The sequence below is a fragment of the Vanellus vanellus genome (genome assembly GCF_965231255.1).
Source record: "Vanellus vanellus genome assembly, chromosome: 5".
Lineage (NCBI taxonomy): Eukaryota > Metazoa > Chordata > Aves > Charadriiformes > Charadriidae > Vanellus > Vanellus vanellus.
The window spans coordinates 8,788,433-8,805,814 of record NC_138910.1 but is presented as its reverse complement, the minus strand read 5'-3'; the positions used below and the strand labels follow the sequence as shown (position 1 = coordinate 8,805,814).

The following is a 17,382-nucleotide window of genomic DNA, read 5'->3' as shown; positions in this document are numbered from 1 at the left end:
TGAAAACTTTGTTTCTGTGATATATCAAACTTTTTTCCCCACGTCTTGATTTTTCCTTCCTGATCTTACTTGCATTCTGATTATTCTGAGGAATAATTTATGCTTCAGATGTGAACTGTGAGTGCACACACCACAGCAAAAGAGGTAGAAGCACTTGACTCTCCTTTCCAAGCCATTAATTTCTGTATTTTAAAGATTCTCTCCTTCTTAAAAGAAAAACTTCCCATTTTCATTTCAAGGGATCAGTATTGAAGAAAAATAAATTCTCAAAGAACCAGAGAACTCCAGGGTCTCTGACTTTTAGAAGAATTTTGCATATATGAGTCTTGTTGGCAGAACACCCAGTCTTTCCCTTAATGTTTAAATCATTTGAATATATTTTTAAACAAAAAAGAAAGAAATTGCCTGATTTTTTTTTTTTTCCTCATCCACATTGGCTTGGGTCTATATCCATCACCTAATATCCTAATACTATCAATTCTTTGGTCACTCCTAGAAGTTTCCATTACACAATGGAAATTAGACCTAAATATCAAAGAGTTAGAAACAATAAACAGAATTTTGCTGTAGTAATCCCTCCAGACCTTCTTTAGAATGAAAGCATAGATGCAAAACCTACCAGGCTTCTAGTTGATATTTCTACATGAATGTTATTAAAACGGCCTTTTCATCATCTGATTTCTGAGCAGTGGCAATTCTGCGTTAGTGCTCTGACAACCTCAACTTCACCACGGGGCAGTTTCAGGTGGAAAAAGTGGCCTCAAACCTCAAGGGAAACATAAGCCAAAAGCAGAACCACAATTCCCACTGCTTAAATACCAGTCCCAAGCCAGCTCCATCCCGCTATGCAATTACATTTTAACTAAGTAACCAAACAAATAGCAGCTACCTACTGTAATTCCTGAGAATAGGAGAAAAGCAAAAGGGGTTTGGGCTGGTTTGGGTTTGGTTTTTTTTGTACAGCACCTCTTTGCAAGCTTTAATCCTGTGGACACAACTCCACACGTGCTTAACTTGCCACACAGAGCAGCCTATTTCAATGCTGTAACTCTAAGGCTAAGCAGGTGTCTAACTGGTTGCAAAATGAGGGTCGTAAATGGAAAATTAATCAGTGTAAGAAGTGGATTTATGCACAACACCTGGCTGCTGCTGCTGAGCTTATCTGTGTAGGGAGTTATCTGGTGGGGTCAATCAGTAGTGTAGCAGTAACACTCCGCAACAGATGTGACTAACCCTACATAGCACAGAAGCAAAGTTAACCGTTAATAATTATTACAGAAAGGGAGGTTCTTTGATTAAGAAAGAAGGTGACACCAAATACCTACAAAGCATACATTTATACCGCACCTCAGCAAGAAAAACTTGTCAATAAGTGCGTGCTACGTGCAATTAACAGCAAAGATGCAGATCAGGAAAGTTATTCCCACTTCAGCTTTTTCTAGGAAACTCTCTAAAAACACCAAGGTACAAAAAGACCTGACTGAAAAAGCCAAGAAGTACAACATATAACAGAATATAACAGCTAAAGGATATAGTGTTCCCGTCCACAATGCTCAGCGAAGGAGGAAACTACACAAGAGATGCCGAAACCATCCTGCAGTTTTGACCTTTTCCATTTTTCCCCATCAGAGCTCTGCACTGAACTTCCAATTCATCCTTAACGATCAGCGCACCACCGTGCCGGGGTGGGGGGAGGGGGGGGAACACGGACACAACGACACACCATATGGCTCACTTTAACCACGCAAATTGTACGCTGTGACATGAATGGAACTGCTCCATGTAGACAGTCAATCACCAGTTTCCAGGATTTGGCGGAATGGAGATTACACCGCACTGTTCAGGAACCAGCAGGGCTTCAGAGCGGGGCAGCACAAAGTCAGGCTCAGCCTTCTCTTCTGCACCTCTGAAATCTGCTGGGACACAACAAGTTCTGGGAGCACTTTACCCTGGATGACTCAAAAGTTTTGAGTATTTTAATGCAATGGCAATTTAATAATGTACTTTTTCATACTGTTTTCCTGCACAGCGCAGTAATCTTCAAGTTTTAAAAGTAACACATAAATCTACACCAGCAGGGACTTGATGACATTTTTATTCTTGCTACTGGCAAGCCTCCTCTAATGCCAACGACATTAATCCCAGCATTCACTGGCAAAAGGAACTAAGTCTTGGTAAATGCAACTAAGGCTACTGGTCGCTTTATCCTGAAAGGGAATACTGTATTCCACTCACATGATTTTTACCTCTTTTAACAAGAAATGGGAAAACATTTTCAGTATTCACAGCGAGAAGAAGTATTTTTGGTTCATCACCAATGACCAGCATCAAAATTCACAGGAAAAAAACCCCAAACCCTTAGCATTCTGATTACTGCCCAGTTATTACCCCACCACATTTAAAAATCTAGCCTGCCCATTCCAGCATTTCAGTGCAATTTTTATTGACCTACTAACCTGTAACTCTGGGAAGCCTGGAGCTAAGAATGCAATAATGGCTAGCAAATACAAGCCTCCAAACAGAGAGTAATAACCTTAAGTAAACTACTGCCAAGCAAAAGTCCTGCAGATCAAACAGTTCCCACGAAGCCTTATGCTATTAACTAGCAAAAAAGTCCCATGATATCTCCATAGCCATGCACAATAACAGAGCGCTGCGCTTCTGTTTACTTACATAGCTTATCTGCAACCCGGTAATGTATACAGTCAATCCCTCAGATGTAAATCACTTGTCTATTTAATGTTACTTCACTTGTTAAAAACTTTGCTAGCTTTCTAACGATAAACACGGGGGGGTTATCTGGAATATCAGTTTTTAAGGGATGTAAAAATTTACAGTGAATGTTTATAAACCGTTTCGATTCGAGAGTCAATTTTATATTGTTAAGTGGAGAAGAAGAATTGCAAACGCGCAAAGTTAGCAACAATGGGATATTCACACGGCTCCGTTTTTTTTTTCCTTAAGGAAAACACAAGGCCCACTCACACTTATTCTACCTTATTCCAGTCATTTAGTGGGTAAGCCCACCCCAGCGGAGGGAGGGAGGGAGGGAGGACCCAACACCCTACTAAAGCCACCGGACCGCAGGGCGGAAAGCCCGGGGGGACAGCCGCGGGGCACTCCGCGCTCCGCATTTACTTCACACCCTACTGCTTTGTGCAGTTTAACTCGAACTCATCCCCGAAAGATCTTTCAACCCGGTGTACTTTTTCCATCGGTACAACCTCCACCCGGCGACCTATGCAATGCGGAGGAGTCAATCTTTCAACTCACAGGAATAAAGATAATAATAATAATAATAAAAAAAGAAATAAAGCTCGTTAGGATGCTCCTGCCTGAGCCGCAGCACACGAAGAAAATCTGCTGCCTCTGAAGCAACAGGGCTGGAAGGCGGACGCTGCCGGAGAGAAAAAAAAAAGAGGCAAAAAAAGCGCACTGCCCTTTCCCCCCCCGGCTGAGGGGGGGAACAGAGCCCCCGCGGCCGCGCCGGGCGGGCAGAGGGGCTGCGGGCCGGGCCGGGGCCGCCCCGGGGAGCCGCTCTCCGCGGGGTTCCGGGGCTCCGTGGGCCCGGGAGCCGAGCCGAGCCCAGCCCAGCCTGCCTCCCTCCCTCCTTCCCTCCCTCCCTCCGGCAGGGCGCTGCGCGGCCGGCGGGGCGGGGAGGAGGCCGGGCCGGCGGCGGGGAGCGGCGGCAGGTGCCTCCCCCCGCGGGCCTCGCCCGTCCCCGCGCAGCCCCGCGCCCCCCGGGCGGGCGGGGGGAGCGGCGGGCGCCGCCGGCGAAGGGGAGGAGACGACGGCGGCGGCGGCGGCGGGGCGGGCAGGTGAGGGAGGGGAGAGCGCGGCGCGGGCGGCTCCTTACCTGCCAAGCGGTGGGACATGCTGCGGCGGGCGGGGGCAGCGCGTCCCGGCGGGCCGGGGAACCCGCCGCTGTCGCCCCCCGGGCCGGCCGCCCCGCCGCCGCCGCCGCTCGCCTCTTCCGCTTTGTTCCGCCGCGGCGGCTTCTCCTGCCGCTGCCGCCGCAGCCGCGGGACGCGTAACATGTGCCTGGGGAAGGGCGAGAGGGAGGGAGGGGAGGGCGGGCGCCCGGGGTGGCACTTTTCGGCGGGGCGGGGAGCGCGGCGGCCGGGCCCCTCCGCCCCCGGCCCCGCGGAGGAGCGGGGCTGTCAGATCCAGCCCATCTGCCGCGATCGCAATCGGTCGCAACTGAATGGCTCCGGCAAATCTGCGCCGGCAGCAGGGGCTCGCCGCGGCGGGGGGGGGACGGACGGAGGGGGGAAGGCCGGGCGGGGGCGGCCATTGTCTGCGGCGGCGGCGGGGCCGCCGGGCTCCCCCGGGCGGGAGGTGCCCGGGGACGGGGTGTCCGGGCCCGGCGGCATCGGGGCAGCGGCCCTCAGGCCGTCCTTCCTGCGGGGTGCGGGCAGCTCTGCCCGCTGGTTCGCCCTGGTTCCGCGGGGCCCAAACCGAAAGGCTCATCTCAAGGTAGATGGCTTCAGGTGGATGGAGAGTCGCGGGCACGTGCAGCACGTAACACAAAACCTCGTGTTTTGTGGAAAAACAGTTCCTCGAGAATCGCTGGAAGCTTCGCCATCGGGTAGTCAAAACATGGCAAGTCAAAAAATTTTCCCAGTTGCAGTAGATCACACTGGTGTTATTTTTGGTCAGGTCATTTCTAGACACAATACACTGAAGAGAACCGAAGTGTAGAGCGAGCAAGAGCCTGGGCAGGATTTTCTGGTTTAATTAGAGAAAGTGTGAGATAGAAGTCTTGGAAACAAATTGAGAATCCCTGAGGTGACAGGAACGAGAGCGATCTGGGTACACTGGAGCGGAGAGACTGCAGGAACCACAGCGTGCAATGTAAACCCTCATTGTGCTGAGACAAGAATTAAAGGGTAGAGCCATATCCGAGAATCGGAGACAGGAAGAAATACTGGAGAAACAGAGCTTCAAAAATGAAGATGGCCAGGAGTTTTTTCCGGATTTTGAATTTGGAGTCTTCTGAGCAGTGGAGCGATACGCTCTCAAGAATGAATAAATCATTGGAATTAAATATACCACCAGAACTAATACTCAGATTTTACTTAACAGATTGGCTGCAGCTGGAGACAGTGCATTTTGCAGAAGGAACCTCCTCCTGTGGTGATATGGAGAACAGCCTTTGCGGCCAACTACGTGGCTGTGGTAGCTTAGATAAACCAGTAGCCAGGTCTGTTAACGCAGATTTTCTTCCAGGTTGGGAATTCCTTTTTCCAGTACAGAATGGGAACCTCCAAAATTATTTGAATCTGTCAAATTTGAAGTGTTCTTTCCAGCTTACACAGGCACCTGGGTCTCTCCTGATGACACACAATGGTTCCATTTTCTGAGGGCTGATCTAGAGCCCTGGGGTAGTCAAAGCCCTCGGGTCTAATTCGATGTAATTGGGTGAAGTATACAGCCTATACTATGCTGTATATCTGAGTAGATGATACAGTGATGTTCTTAGATACTACGCGACTCTGTTCAAGAAAGCTGGAAAGAAGCATGAGAAGAGAACTAGGCAGAATGGCAGCTACAAGGTCAGAGTCTCCAAATCCAACAGAATTTGAGGGCTCCAAATGGATTCTAATTCTCGGTTAGAACAGGGCTGTCATGGTTTAAACCATGGTCCTGTAGCAGCCACATAGTACCGACGTGATGTCTACTGACATGTTTAATTGCTTTGTTGTGGAGGGAAACACCTTGAGCGATTCTCCTAAGAGCTAATTTTAATTATCAACTTTAAAATATGTTAATTTTCTGTTTAAATAAAAATAAAAACATTGCAATGTAATCACATTATAATGCCTGTTGCTTGCACAGTCAACCTAAATCACCTATCCAGATTCTTTATAATGAGTGATTGAAACTGCAAAGGCTGAATGGTTTTTGAGACTTGGTAACATCTGAGTGGCTGCACTGGATCTGCCCAAAAGGCCTGTGTAGCTCAGCATCATTTCTCTTCAGTGGCTAAACCCAATATCCAGGGAAAGATACAACACTTTTCCACTTCCCAGCCACCTGGGAGCTCAGGGACATCCCGAGCCAAGCTTGCCCTCTCTGCATTTAGTATGGGTCACTACATCTCTTCCATGACTTTCTCCAGTTTCCAACTGAATCCACGTACGCTTTTAAAATCTACGATACCCTGTTGCAGATGCTCTGAACCTTGCTTACGTGAAAAATCTCTTCCTTTAGTTTGTTTTTTGACGTGCCACCTTTTAGTTTCATTTGATACCCTGTATTTCTTGCATTGAAAGAAGCAGCGGACAGTCTGCTCCTCTCCATGCAACTCAGGTTTTTAGCTCTGTCATTCCCCTGCCTAAGTTACTGCTTTTTCAGACTTGAGAGTCCTCGTTTAAAAGACATGTAGATGTGGCACTTGGGGGACATGGATTAGCGGTGGACTTGGCAGCGTTAGGTTAATGGTTGGACTTGATGATCTTAAAGGTCTTTTCCAACCTAAGCAATAATATGATTCTATGATTCCATAAACAAAAACCATCTTGGGCTTCTGAGTACCCTTTTCTGCCTTTCTCTGAACTTTGCCAGTTCTGGTGCACCTTTTCTGAAGTGGAGGACCAGAACTGCAACTGGCATTCCAGATGCGGTAAAATCACGGGCATAATTCTGATCCCTTTCTAGTGTGGTACCACAGATCTTAAAATACTGATCTAGTCTAGTCAACAAATCTTTCTATCAGTCTGTAAATTACTGTATAGAAAGCTTTGATTTAAAGACCACATCTATCTTTCCACAGTCCTCCTTTGCCGAATTCCTCATGCAATCATTGAATGACCTCACCAGATATGCTAGGTTAACCAGGACTATAGCAATGAAAAAAATTATTGCCGGTTCTTTAATTATTTTCGGGCCTGAGCTTACATCCACTGAAATTAAGAGCAATGGAATTGGTCTCCTGCTCTGTAACTAGAATAGATTTAGAATTATAAAGAAACAGTATTTATCTACAATTTAAAGCTATAATTACAACTTGAAAGTATATTTTATGCATATTGAGCTGTACTGTTCCTGACAGCTGAGATACTGTTCTTCTGTGTCTCTTTAAGATTAATAGTATCTCAATTTCATAGGCAGCAATAAGTACATGTTCCAAATCATTAATTATTTCTTTTCCCTAGGCTTGTGCAATTTTATCTAGCGTAGACATTTACAAGATAATACACTAGTCTTCAAACAAAATTCATGACTTTGCTTACCAATGCTTTGGAGGGATTCTAAACAGCAATGCTTATACTTCAAAATACTAAAATGAAGTAGATGGTGGCATTAGCTCGATCCATTAATGGTAGCCATAGTTTTAAATATAGAAACCTAACAGCTGGCGCTGACAAATGCAATAATTGCCCAGTATAGGAATTTTGTCATTTTCTCAGGGACATCAAGCTACTGTTGAAGGGACAGATGCTTCTTAAACTGACTTCTGATTCTCGACTGGCGTAATGTACACGTGGAGCTGATTTACCTCTGCTCACTGTTGCATTCTGCAGCTCTGTCAAATGGGAGGTCCTTGGGAAAGAGCAGGTACGTGGACAGGTTGAAAGCGACCGATTTGCACAGTAATCAATAATGCCAAAATAACCATGTAATCTTCAAGAGGGTCTGTGCTTCAGGGGCAAACTTCATACATAAAAATCTGGGGGGAAAAAACTTCCAGAAATGTACAGTTATTAAGTTTAACTCACTTCTTGTCCTTCTGTAATAGTGATTTATTTACTGAGGACTGAAGCTATGTATAGGTGATGTAATACTAGATTTTCAGATATTCTGCCTAAAGGTTACTAGCACTTAACACTAGCGGTGTTCCAAAACTCTGTTAAACACGAGTAGGGTAGAAATTGCGTGCACTGACGTCATTTATAGAAACAGTTGCTCTTTCAGCTTGACACAGGACACTGTTCAGTGAGACCTGCAGCAGAGCTGCCCTTTTGGGGACTTCAGTTCAAATATCGGGACGATTGCCTGCGCATCTGGGAAAACTGCCAGGCTATCTAACAAAAAGCTGCGCAATGGAATCTGACGGGGACACTCACTGAGCGCCCTGCGCTGGCAGAAAAAATCACAGATCGGGTGCTGGAGGAGAAGTTCCAGAACAAACTGGTCCCCAATAACCATGTTGGTATTTCCCAGTACAGACTGGTGTTCCCAGTACAGACTGGTAAGCAGGACTACAGGAAGACTCGCAGTTTGGCTGCTGCCTTGTGCTGACATCTGTTACTGTCAGTTCCTGCTGCTGACGGTTACGTTCAGCTTAAAAAATAGACTATAAAAGTTTTCTCTTGATCTCAGTGGAAATTTACAATTCAGATCCTTTGTGGGAATTCTGAGTATCTTTTGAGTAGGCTGAAGAAAGGGTCAAGTGCTGCCATTTGCACATTTCCACGTTGCAGAACACAAGCAAAAGGAAATCCTGACGTTCCTGTCGCTGAGAGAAGGACAGCATTTGGCCATTTTTTCAAGCATTTATAGTAGTGTTATTAGAGAAAAGGAGAAGAGGGATTGAGAGTGCTTACAACTTTTGATCTGTGTTTCTGGAGCAACCTCTCCCAGGGCTCTGCAGGAAGATAGGTACTTCCTTTGCATTTGATCTCTCTTCCCCAACCGGGAAGAGTGGAAGACCATAAAAATACAGGAAGCCTTAGAGGAACCACACCGTACGTACTTGTTTCTCTCAAAAGGGCTTAAGAGGCTCTCGACTTGCCTGGTAGAGGACTAAGAATCTGCTGAATGAAAATCAATATCAGGTTTATTACGACGGCATCCGGAACTGAACTGGGAAGAATTAGAGACGTAGCATCAAACTAGCATCAAACCTCAAGTACTGGGCTGTACAAGCATGCGCCTGTTCCGGCAGCGCGGGGAAGCGCGGGCTTATCCCTCTGCTGCCTTGAAAGGTGCTACAGAAATTACAGCAAACTAAATATCCTGCAAAAGCTGGTATCTCCTTAGTGCTAAGCACTTGCTGGAGATTAATCTAGCTTGTCTATTTTTTGCTTATTTAAGTTACACTTTCTAGACTCTGCTTAGCTAATCAGGTGGTAATAAAACTAAGAGGTCTGTATTTTGCAAGCTTATATTCGTGTTTGAAAATCTCAGGGGAATATCTACATAAGCAAGAGTTTGCAAATTCTGAGCTATGCTGATTTAAGTAGGAAAAAAATATGCTCGGGTCTTTAGTATCTGATGAATGCTGCCTTATATTTGAAACCTTGTTCCTAGTGGAACCCATTACAATAATGTTTACACAGGTTTATGCTATAAATGCATGATATTTTCCCTACAGCAGAATACGTTGGAATTCACTCCTGATTAAAAAAAATTAAAAGTGCAAATGAGGCATATCCCAGAATATGGGTTGCTATAGATGTCATTATGCCCATTTATTAATAAATAAAGCAATGGAAAATATAATCTGTTAACAGAAAAAAGGGTTTCATACAGCAGGCAGAACCGATAGGAAGCACACCCTGGATCTGCTGCAACCTGTGTAAACAGGAAGGCAGCCAAATCCTACTGAATTAAAGGAACTTTCAGAAAGCTGTAAAGTACCTCCCCAAGCTCTTCCAGCCTGATTACAGTCAGCGTTAGAGCTAACCAGGAGATCGGGTGAGCTTCCTGGACGAGCTAGCTGCACATCTAAGCTTCCGCAGAACTATACTCCCGCACATCTGGACCTTTAGCTGCCAAGCGCACACAACGCCTGGAGAGCCATGCTGACCGTCACGGTAGAAAGCGGGAAGATGACGGTGATGGATCAGTGCACACGTAACTTTAAATAGCAGGAAGAGGTGATGTCACAGCAATATTTTAGTTGCCAGGTGTCCTGCTTTCAACTCAAGCGGTATTTGTCCTGTAGTAGGCCCAGCCAGATGTCACAGGTATCTACATCCATGGTTTTCGCTATACGAAAAACCTTTGCACCAGCAGAGCAACATCGACATACTTTAAAATGAATTGTTTCAAGAGAACAGGGTAGAGCCCTTCTCTCTTGCCAATGCCCATCTCCTGACAGAGATCATTTACATGGACTTTATACTGTGGAGCGACAAGGGCCAAGGACAGGAGTTGGAGGGGATGCTTCCAAAGACAGGTCTCCTTTTCCATGCCTCATCATGCCATGAACCATAGACACGAGAAAACGCTCTTCTGTCACGGAGCATAGAACGAGATTGTCACCAAGCCTGCTTTAAGCTGTAAAACCTTTTAAAGATTCAAGCAGTGATGTGGGAACTTCATCCCCCAGACAGGAGGGAACAGGCTGACGACACGCAGTGCTGTGACATGAGGAATATAACCTTATTATTGATACACTGAAGTGGAACACAGAAAAAACTCTGGCTTGGGCACAGATCTCTTGTATAAGCTCCATTACTTAGGATATTCACGACTTTGTTTTTCTCTGCAAAAAGGGAATTATGTTATTTCTTGTTTCATCCTTGGGGCTGAGAGGATGAAAACCATTTCTCACGTGTTGTGTATAGACTGGAACAACGAGGCCCTGTTCTCACTTGGGGTCTTAAAGTCTTGCTTTAATGTAATTTAGAAGAAATAAAAATGGTTGAGCATTACAGAATGAAACAGAAATGCTAAACTTGATTATTTAACTTCTCTTTCATGAGTGAACCTGATTTACAGGTAAAGGTGCTAACCCGACTTGCATGACTTCATATACATTTTCTCACTGGCCTCTTCGACGTCTGCCATCAGCGCTGCCCTCTGGTAGGCTTTATTAGCGAAACAGATCAGTGACGTACCATTCCTTTAGAAATAACGAATTCATAAATTCTCCATTTCTCCTTCCTTGAACCCACCACCCCATCTAAATGCCCGTCTCACAGCCTGTGCACACCTCATTTCTATAATACATTTCGACATCCTGTTTTTATAAGAGCCCAAATTCTCATTTGTTGCCTTGATGTAAATCCGTGGGGTTTCCTCTGCCAAATAGGAAACAGAGGCTCCGTGTACAGATAGCATTGTTCAGTCTTAGAGAAGACTTCAGGGCAATGTCACTGTTACTCACAGGACTTATTCTTTGCTCTGTGAATAATTCCAGTAAAATCATTGGAATTATTCGAGGAGTGAAATATGATTCCACACGACTAAGTGTGACTGTGCCTAGACATTAGTGGAAGACTAAGTTCAACCCCAAATAATAAAGAGAGACTACAGAAAAGTTTCCCTTTGGAAACATTTGATTTTTTGAAAAGGACTAGACCATCTATGAGCAACAACAACAGATAATTGCGTATGCATTTCTTGTAGATTGTTATGTTGACCTGTTATTTGGTTTCGTATCTGAAAATGGGGGTACTGTTTCAGCTGAGTAGGTGGTCTGACATCTCCCCACACGGCCGGTCCTTTTGGGTGGCCCTGTGTGTCCCCAGTGCGGTGATGCAGCAGTGGTGCCCGGCGCCTGCTACCTGAACCCAAGCCTACACTTCAGGAGATGCAGACAAAGAACCTGCCAAACGCACTTAGCTTCAGATAAAATCAGCTCAAAGCATATTTTTTTCCTAACCCTAAATAGCCACTAAAGCAATATGTGTATCTGCATACACAAAAGAGTTTGTTCTTATAAAAAAATCTAAACCAAACAGAGAACCATGCCAAGATTATACATTTCATTTCCCAGCATACAAATGAGGATCTAATTTACTCTGGGCTGTTCATGCATTTTGCTTTTAACAAACATCCATATGTCAAATAGACCTTCCACATACTTCCCTGCTGGAGTTTTATTTCCCTTTCAACTTGGTAGGGAACATTTGTGATCCTTATTCTACCAAATATATCTAAAGAATATATTTTGCTCAAGGCCTTCTATTTTTTAATTTGAGAGAAACAAATCAATTCATGGCTCTGGCAGTCTCGCTATTATGGCAAGCATACATCTGTGCAAAAATACCCCAATCCCTAATTAATGTTATTAACATTTTTAAATTTAAATTGGTTCATTTATTTAATTTTATAAACACGACCATATGAAGTTACTTTTTAAAGAACGCTGTTCCATCTTTTGTCTGCAGTTTTAATATCTGTATAGTTTAGCATAGATACGGAGATATTTGCTTGCATCAAAATTATTTTATATTCAGATGGTTCCAAATCCTTTACGTAATGACTTCAATAACCGAGGCTCGACACTTCACTCCCGGCTCATGCAGCACCGATGGCCAGTGTTAATGGGAGTTTTCTCCGATTAAAGGAAACAGGCTGAGAGTCATATTCTTTAAACTTAGTATCTGTTATGAATGTATAATGCCAAAATCATCCCAGGTCATATTTCTCATGTATCACAGCACATCAAATTGAGCTTAATTTTAAGTCAACGTAGTAAATACTCCACAAAACTATGCCCAGTCAGAGTTAAAATGACTTGCTCTTCAAGGAGATTTACTTACTGATCAGATAAAGAGTAGCCCATAAAATGATTGTCAACCAACTTTAATCAGTTGAGGCAGTTATTTTATATGACTAATTAGTGGAACTGATAAATTTTAAACAGCTGTGAACTTTTGCAAGATGCCTATTTTACTTTTTATTTTTTTAAATGGCAGTGATCAGTTTTGAACATTGAGATAAATTATACTCAAATATGCACTTCTTCACTGCAACTGCAACAAGTGTTCCAGCGGCTGTCCGGTCTTTTCCCTTGGTTACAAGTTTAATATTTGTAGTGGACTTACATCATATATGAGGTTCATTTGTAACCTTTAACCTATTCTCTCTTCCTTTTCTGTGTTCCTATTAAAAATACGACTTATAAGGCAAAGAGGAAAACACTTGATTTTCTATATGCTTCTTATTCACATTACTCTCATCCAGTTCCGTCATGAAACAGTATCTTTAACGAGTGTGGTGGGAGATGGGCGTTGTGCCGGGGAGTCAAAGGAAGCCAGTGGGTTCCATTCACAGATAATACAATGGTGGTGCTTTTTGTTGCCTGTAACTACATCTGCATTACTCACTGAACTGTCCAAAGTTACACTCAGCTAAAGAAAAGCACATTTGGCCAAAAATCAGATACATTTTTAATTGGTGTCATAATGCGCATATTCAAATACTAATCCCTAGTAGAAACGAGTATCTGAAGCAGTATTGTGAACTCTGTTATACAACTTGGTAGCCTTATATGGTTTTTATCTACATTTTTGTGTGAATTTTTTCACACATGAAGTCACGAATCAGAAGCCTCAGCTTTAGATAGACACATATGATGTTGTAATGTTAGTTAGTAATGTCTGAGTACCTGCAGTGACTGAATGACTCCTAATTGCCAAGCTCAGTTCTGCTCTGCCTCGGCCAGCCTCACCTCCAATCACTAAGGGAACTGAAAGGAATACATCAGGGCTTTCATGGATTTTGCAAATTTATCATATATATCCACTGCTATATCCAGCAGTGTTGTAGAGATGTAAGCAAAAAAAAAAAAACCAAACCCACCTACTCACTCAAAAAAAAACCCCAGCAAAACAAAACACTGAGAAAGATGAGAGGCAGGTGTTAGCGGCTAATAGCACAAAACATCTTTTTCCTGGCTTTATCCATTGCCAAGATGGTGTGACAAGACAGGTGGGTCAAGAAGCGAAGGAGAAGGAAGCCTCATGCTCTTACAAGCCACACCAAACCAATCTCTGCCCACTGCTCATGGGGTACAACAACAGTTTCGGAAGATCATTCATTCCAAATACAGTCTATAACTCCTGTTAGCATCATAGACCAGAGGCAACTTCTGTTATCAGAGACTTCCAGAAAGGGTTAAAATGAGGTTTCAGCCCCAAGACCTGGCTGCTTTGACCTTAATTCCCCTCGGGCCAAGTTGCTAAGCCCCTGACAAGAAAAAGATACTCGTGCAGAGCATGACCTTATTTGGCTGGGGTGGCATTTGGGTTTTTTCACAGCCTTCATTACTGTAATATCATACATAGGGTTTTTCATTTGTTTGCCATGCAACTTATTCCCCTAAGATTAGTCCTTTTCTAGTCAAGCAGTTTAAAGCTAATCACAGTTGTTATTTTAATCTGTGCTCACCATTAAGAATTCTTGCAGAGCTCTTTTGCTTGTTAGCAATTATGGTCTCCCAATGGAAGTTTATGATTACAGCAGAAGCAACCTGTTTAGTACTTGGCACCCCTTTAGTACACAAGCATTAAACCCAGGAGCATAGAAGCATGCTAATGCTGGTGATGAAAGTATAGCAAATCTATTTAACAAACTCTGTTTTTAAACTACAGCATTGGAGAAATGCCATGCAGACCCGTGCGCTTTTGTGGTTCTCCCCCTCTGTGTTTTTCATTACTGTAATAAAGTAATAAGGTGCTGTTGATCCGACACTCATTTTATGATTGTCATGTCTGAAATGCAGGATATCCTCGTGCTTTCAGCAAGACAGATTACTGGTTCCAGTAGCACTAATAATAAAATTCCTTTGAAAGGCCTTAAGAACAGGGTCTGACCTTGCATATTTAGGCAAGCATCCTACGCTGAAATAGGAATTCTTTCTTCTGTTAAGGGAACTAGTAATTGCTCTCACTGATCTATGCGTCCAGACGTAAAAATTATGATCTGCTGTCAAGGTCAATTAGCAAAGACCACAGGAGAGGATTTCTGCTTTTCATGTTGATTGTCCACGTGATTCTGCCATAAAAATTATACATACTAATACGCATTAGCTGAATTAGATAGAGCATTAAAAGACTATGTGAGAAACACCACTGCAGGGGGATCCCCCACCCCTGACCCAACTCTGTCCTATTTAAATTTCTTCGCAGAGAGCGTAGGGCAGAGAAATCTAAAATAATCCAGTGTTCTGGTTCAAGCCAATACAGTGAGATGCACAGTCACTGCTGTGCATCGTCTCCAGTGATAAATGTTGGTGATTTGCATCGACAGGGGTCAAATTTGTCTCACATTGATTTTTTTCAAACTTGAGAAATGGGGGAACCACTGACAAGTCAAATATGCTATTATTTTCATCATTCTTCACCTGAAAATAATTATTGTAAAATGTTCAGTGTAAGAAAAGATGTGTGAAAAAAGCCTGCATCTCCACATACTAGTGAGGTACCTTCACTCGTCGTTGTAAAGGTTTTAAAGAACAGAAGATCTGAAGCTGGGCTAGAGGTCTATTTTAGTGGAAAGCTATAAAACGCGACCTAACCATAGTCAGTTCTCCTGGGACAGCAATTACAGCAATAAATGTTCCACAGCAGATGCTAATGCCGTCTATAAACAGTCGTCCTCTAAAATGAAAAGAAATTTTTGCCCCCACATGTCTTTTAGGGTCCCATTGTACGTGTGGAAATGTAAAGGAAATGTAAAATTGATATGCGCACCATGACATCGGCTTTAGTCTCCTCTGTCTTAGCCTGGCCGCTATAAATCTGTCCCGGCTGTAAGTAACGCTGAAGGAGCTAAATGGTCAGAATTTGTGTCTGTCTGTTTTATTAGCTCGCCTGGAGTAAAGTAGGGGTTATCGGTCAACGTCAGGTTCAGCGCCCAGTGACCCACTGGGTGAAAATTGTGGTAGTCACAAATCAAGAGCATAATGAAGTCTGAGAAGAGGGCTATGCTGATTTATTAGGACATCTGTCTGGCTGTAGACAGCCTAGTACTGCCCCTGCGTAGTGCGAGCTATTAGCATAATCCTCACCATCAAACATCTTGGAGATTTAAAAGAGAGAAAAAAAGTGTTCAAAGACGACCGGCAAAACCAGAAGGGTTTATCTTGTAGTGCTTATTGTAAGTCTTAACTTTTTATGCCAATACCCCATAAAAATAACATTAAAAAAAATTAATATTAAAAATAAACTGCTTTCTTCAGTTTTCCAAACCCACTGAATTTTCCGAACACATCTGAGTGTGTGTTCATAATAAAATAAAGTCACTACCCCTGCTACTTTTCAAAGAATTTTTCATCTTTTACTTTTTTATTATTCATTTATATTTAACCACAGTTGTGTCATCCACATATAACGTTACCACCTTCGTTCTTACAAAAATAATCTCCCAAATGCTGTAATCTTAAATGTAAACCTCAATTTTCTGTGCCAATTATTTTGGCTACTTTTAAAGGAAAGCAGGAATCATACACAAACTTTCTGAGTTTTGCCTATAAATAGGAGTAAGTCCATATCATAAATGCTGCATGTTGTAAATACTGTAATAGTACTTTTTACCCTATAGGTCAGGAAGTTTGTGAGACGCATTCCAACTAGCACCGTCATGTGCAAAGCTACTTTTTTGTACGTGATAGGCATTCAACTGAAAAATCACACAGACCGTTATTTCTTCCTTGATCAGAACTAAGGTGAAATAAGTTTTAATCTATGAAGACTAAATTATTCCCTACAGATTACTTTATATTTGACTATGTATTAATAAAGGTTGTCACCGCTCTTACGCCTTCAGAAAAAAAAAAAAGTTAACTATTGCATTTAAAAAAACATATGGCTGTGAATGTTGAATGAGTTTTATCACCGGTATTATTCCATTTCCTCTGTATTTATAGTTTTTCCAAATAGGAATTTAGCTGGTAACTATAAAAACATTAGGTAGTAATTAATAAATAGATACTAAATACTTCAGAAAATACAAAGTAAAAGCAAATACTGCAAAGTGCTATCGTGCCACTCTTTTTACACCAGCTGTGATAATAACAATTCTATACAAATGAAGAGTCTGGAAGAATTAATTTAAAAATGATCAAGAGATAATTAACTCCTTAAGGGTGTGAGACTTCTGAGGTTTCTGAAGAGTAGGTAATTTCTTTGCTTTTTTTACCATTACATATCAGAACAGCCCTGAGACAACAGCTAGAGAACAGTACTGCTGAAATACAATAAAGAATCTTTAGATTTAGACATTAGACATTTAGACATCTAAAGAATCTTTAGATTTAGATTTAGACATTTTTGCCATTGCATCACTGTTTTGAGTGATGCTTAATAAATTTTGGAAAGATGCAACCAATGCACAACCTCTCGCCCTACCTAACGTAGGCATCAGCAGTAGCACAGCAGCAAAACTACCAAACTACAATATGTAATAAAATTGCTATTGTAAAGAGTAAACTATGTCTGGAATGAGGTGAGCACCTTTTTGTGAGTGCTGACGACTTCCCCCTGTGAATAGATGACATTTCCTAGACCCGACGAATGCATGTAGGTTTGCAAGGTCTTATAGCCGTCTTACTAGAGGGATGCAGAGATTGAGGAGATCTTCCAAAGTGCCCATGCGGTTATCACATTTGCTGTATGGCAGAGTAGAAACGCCCACTAGCTGCCCACTAACGTGCGGCAATCACTGCTTTGCTTAAACCAGCAGTAAGTCTGGGCAGCCTGC

General features: G+C 42.9%; 1 protein-coding gene across 1 annotated transcript in view; it reads right to left on the bottom strand.

Annotated features, from left to right (window-relative positions):
* NCKAP5 (NCK associated protein 5) overlaps nucleotides 1-17,382 on the bottom strand; it is a gene marked incomplete at both ends in the record, with an annotated part of 382,055 nt that overhangs the window by 251,361 nt on the left and 113,312 nt on the right. The gene's annotated exons all lie outside the window — the stretch shown is intronic.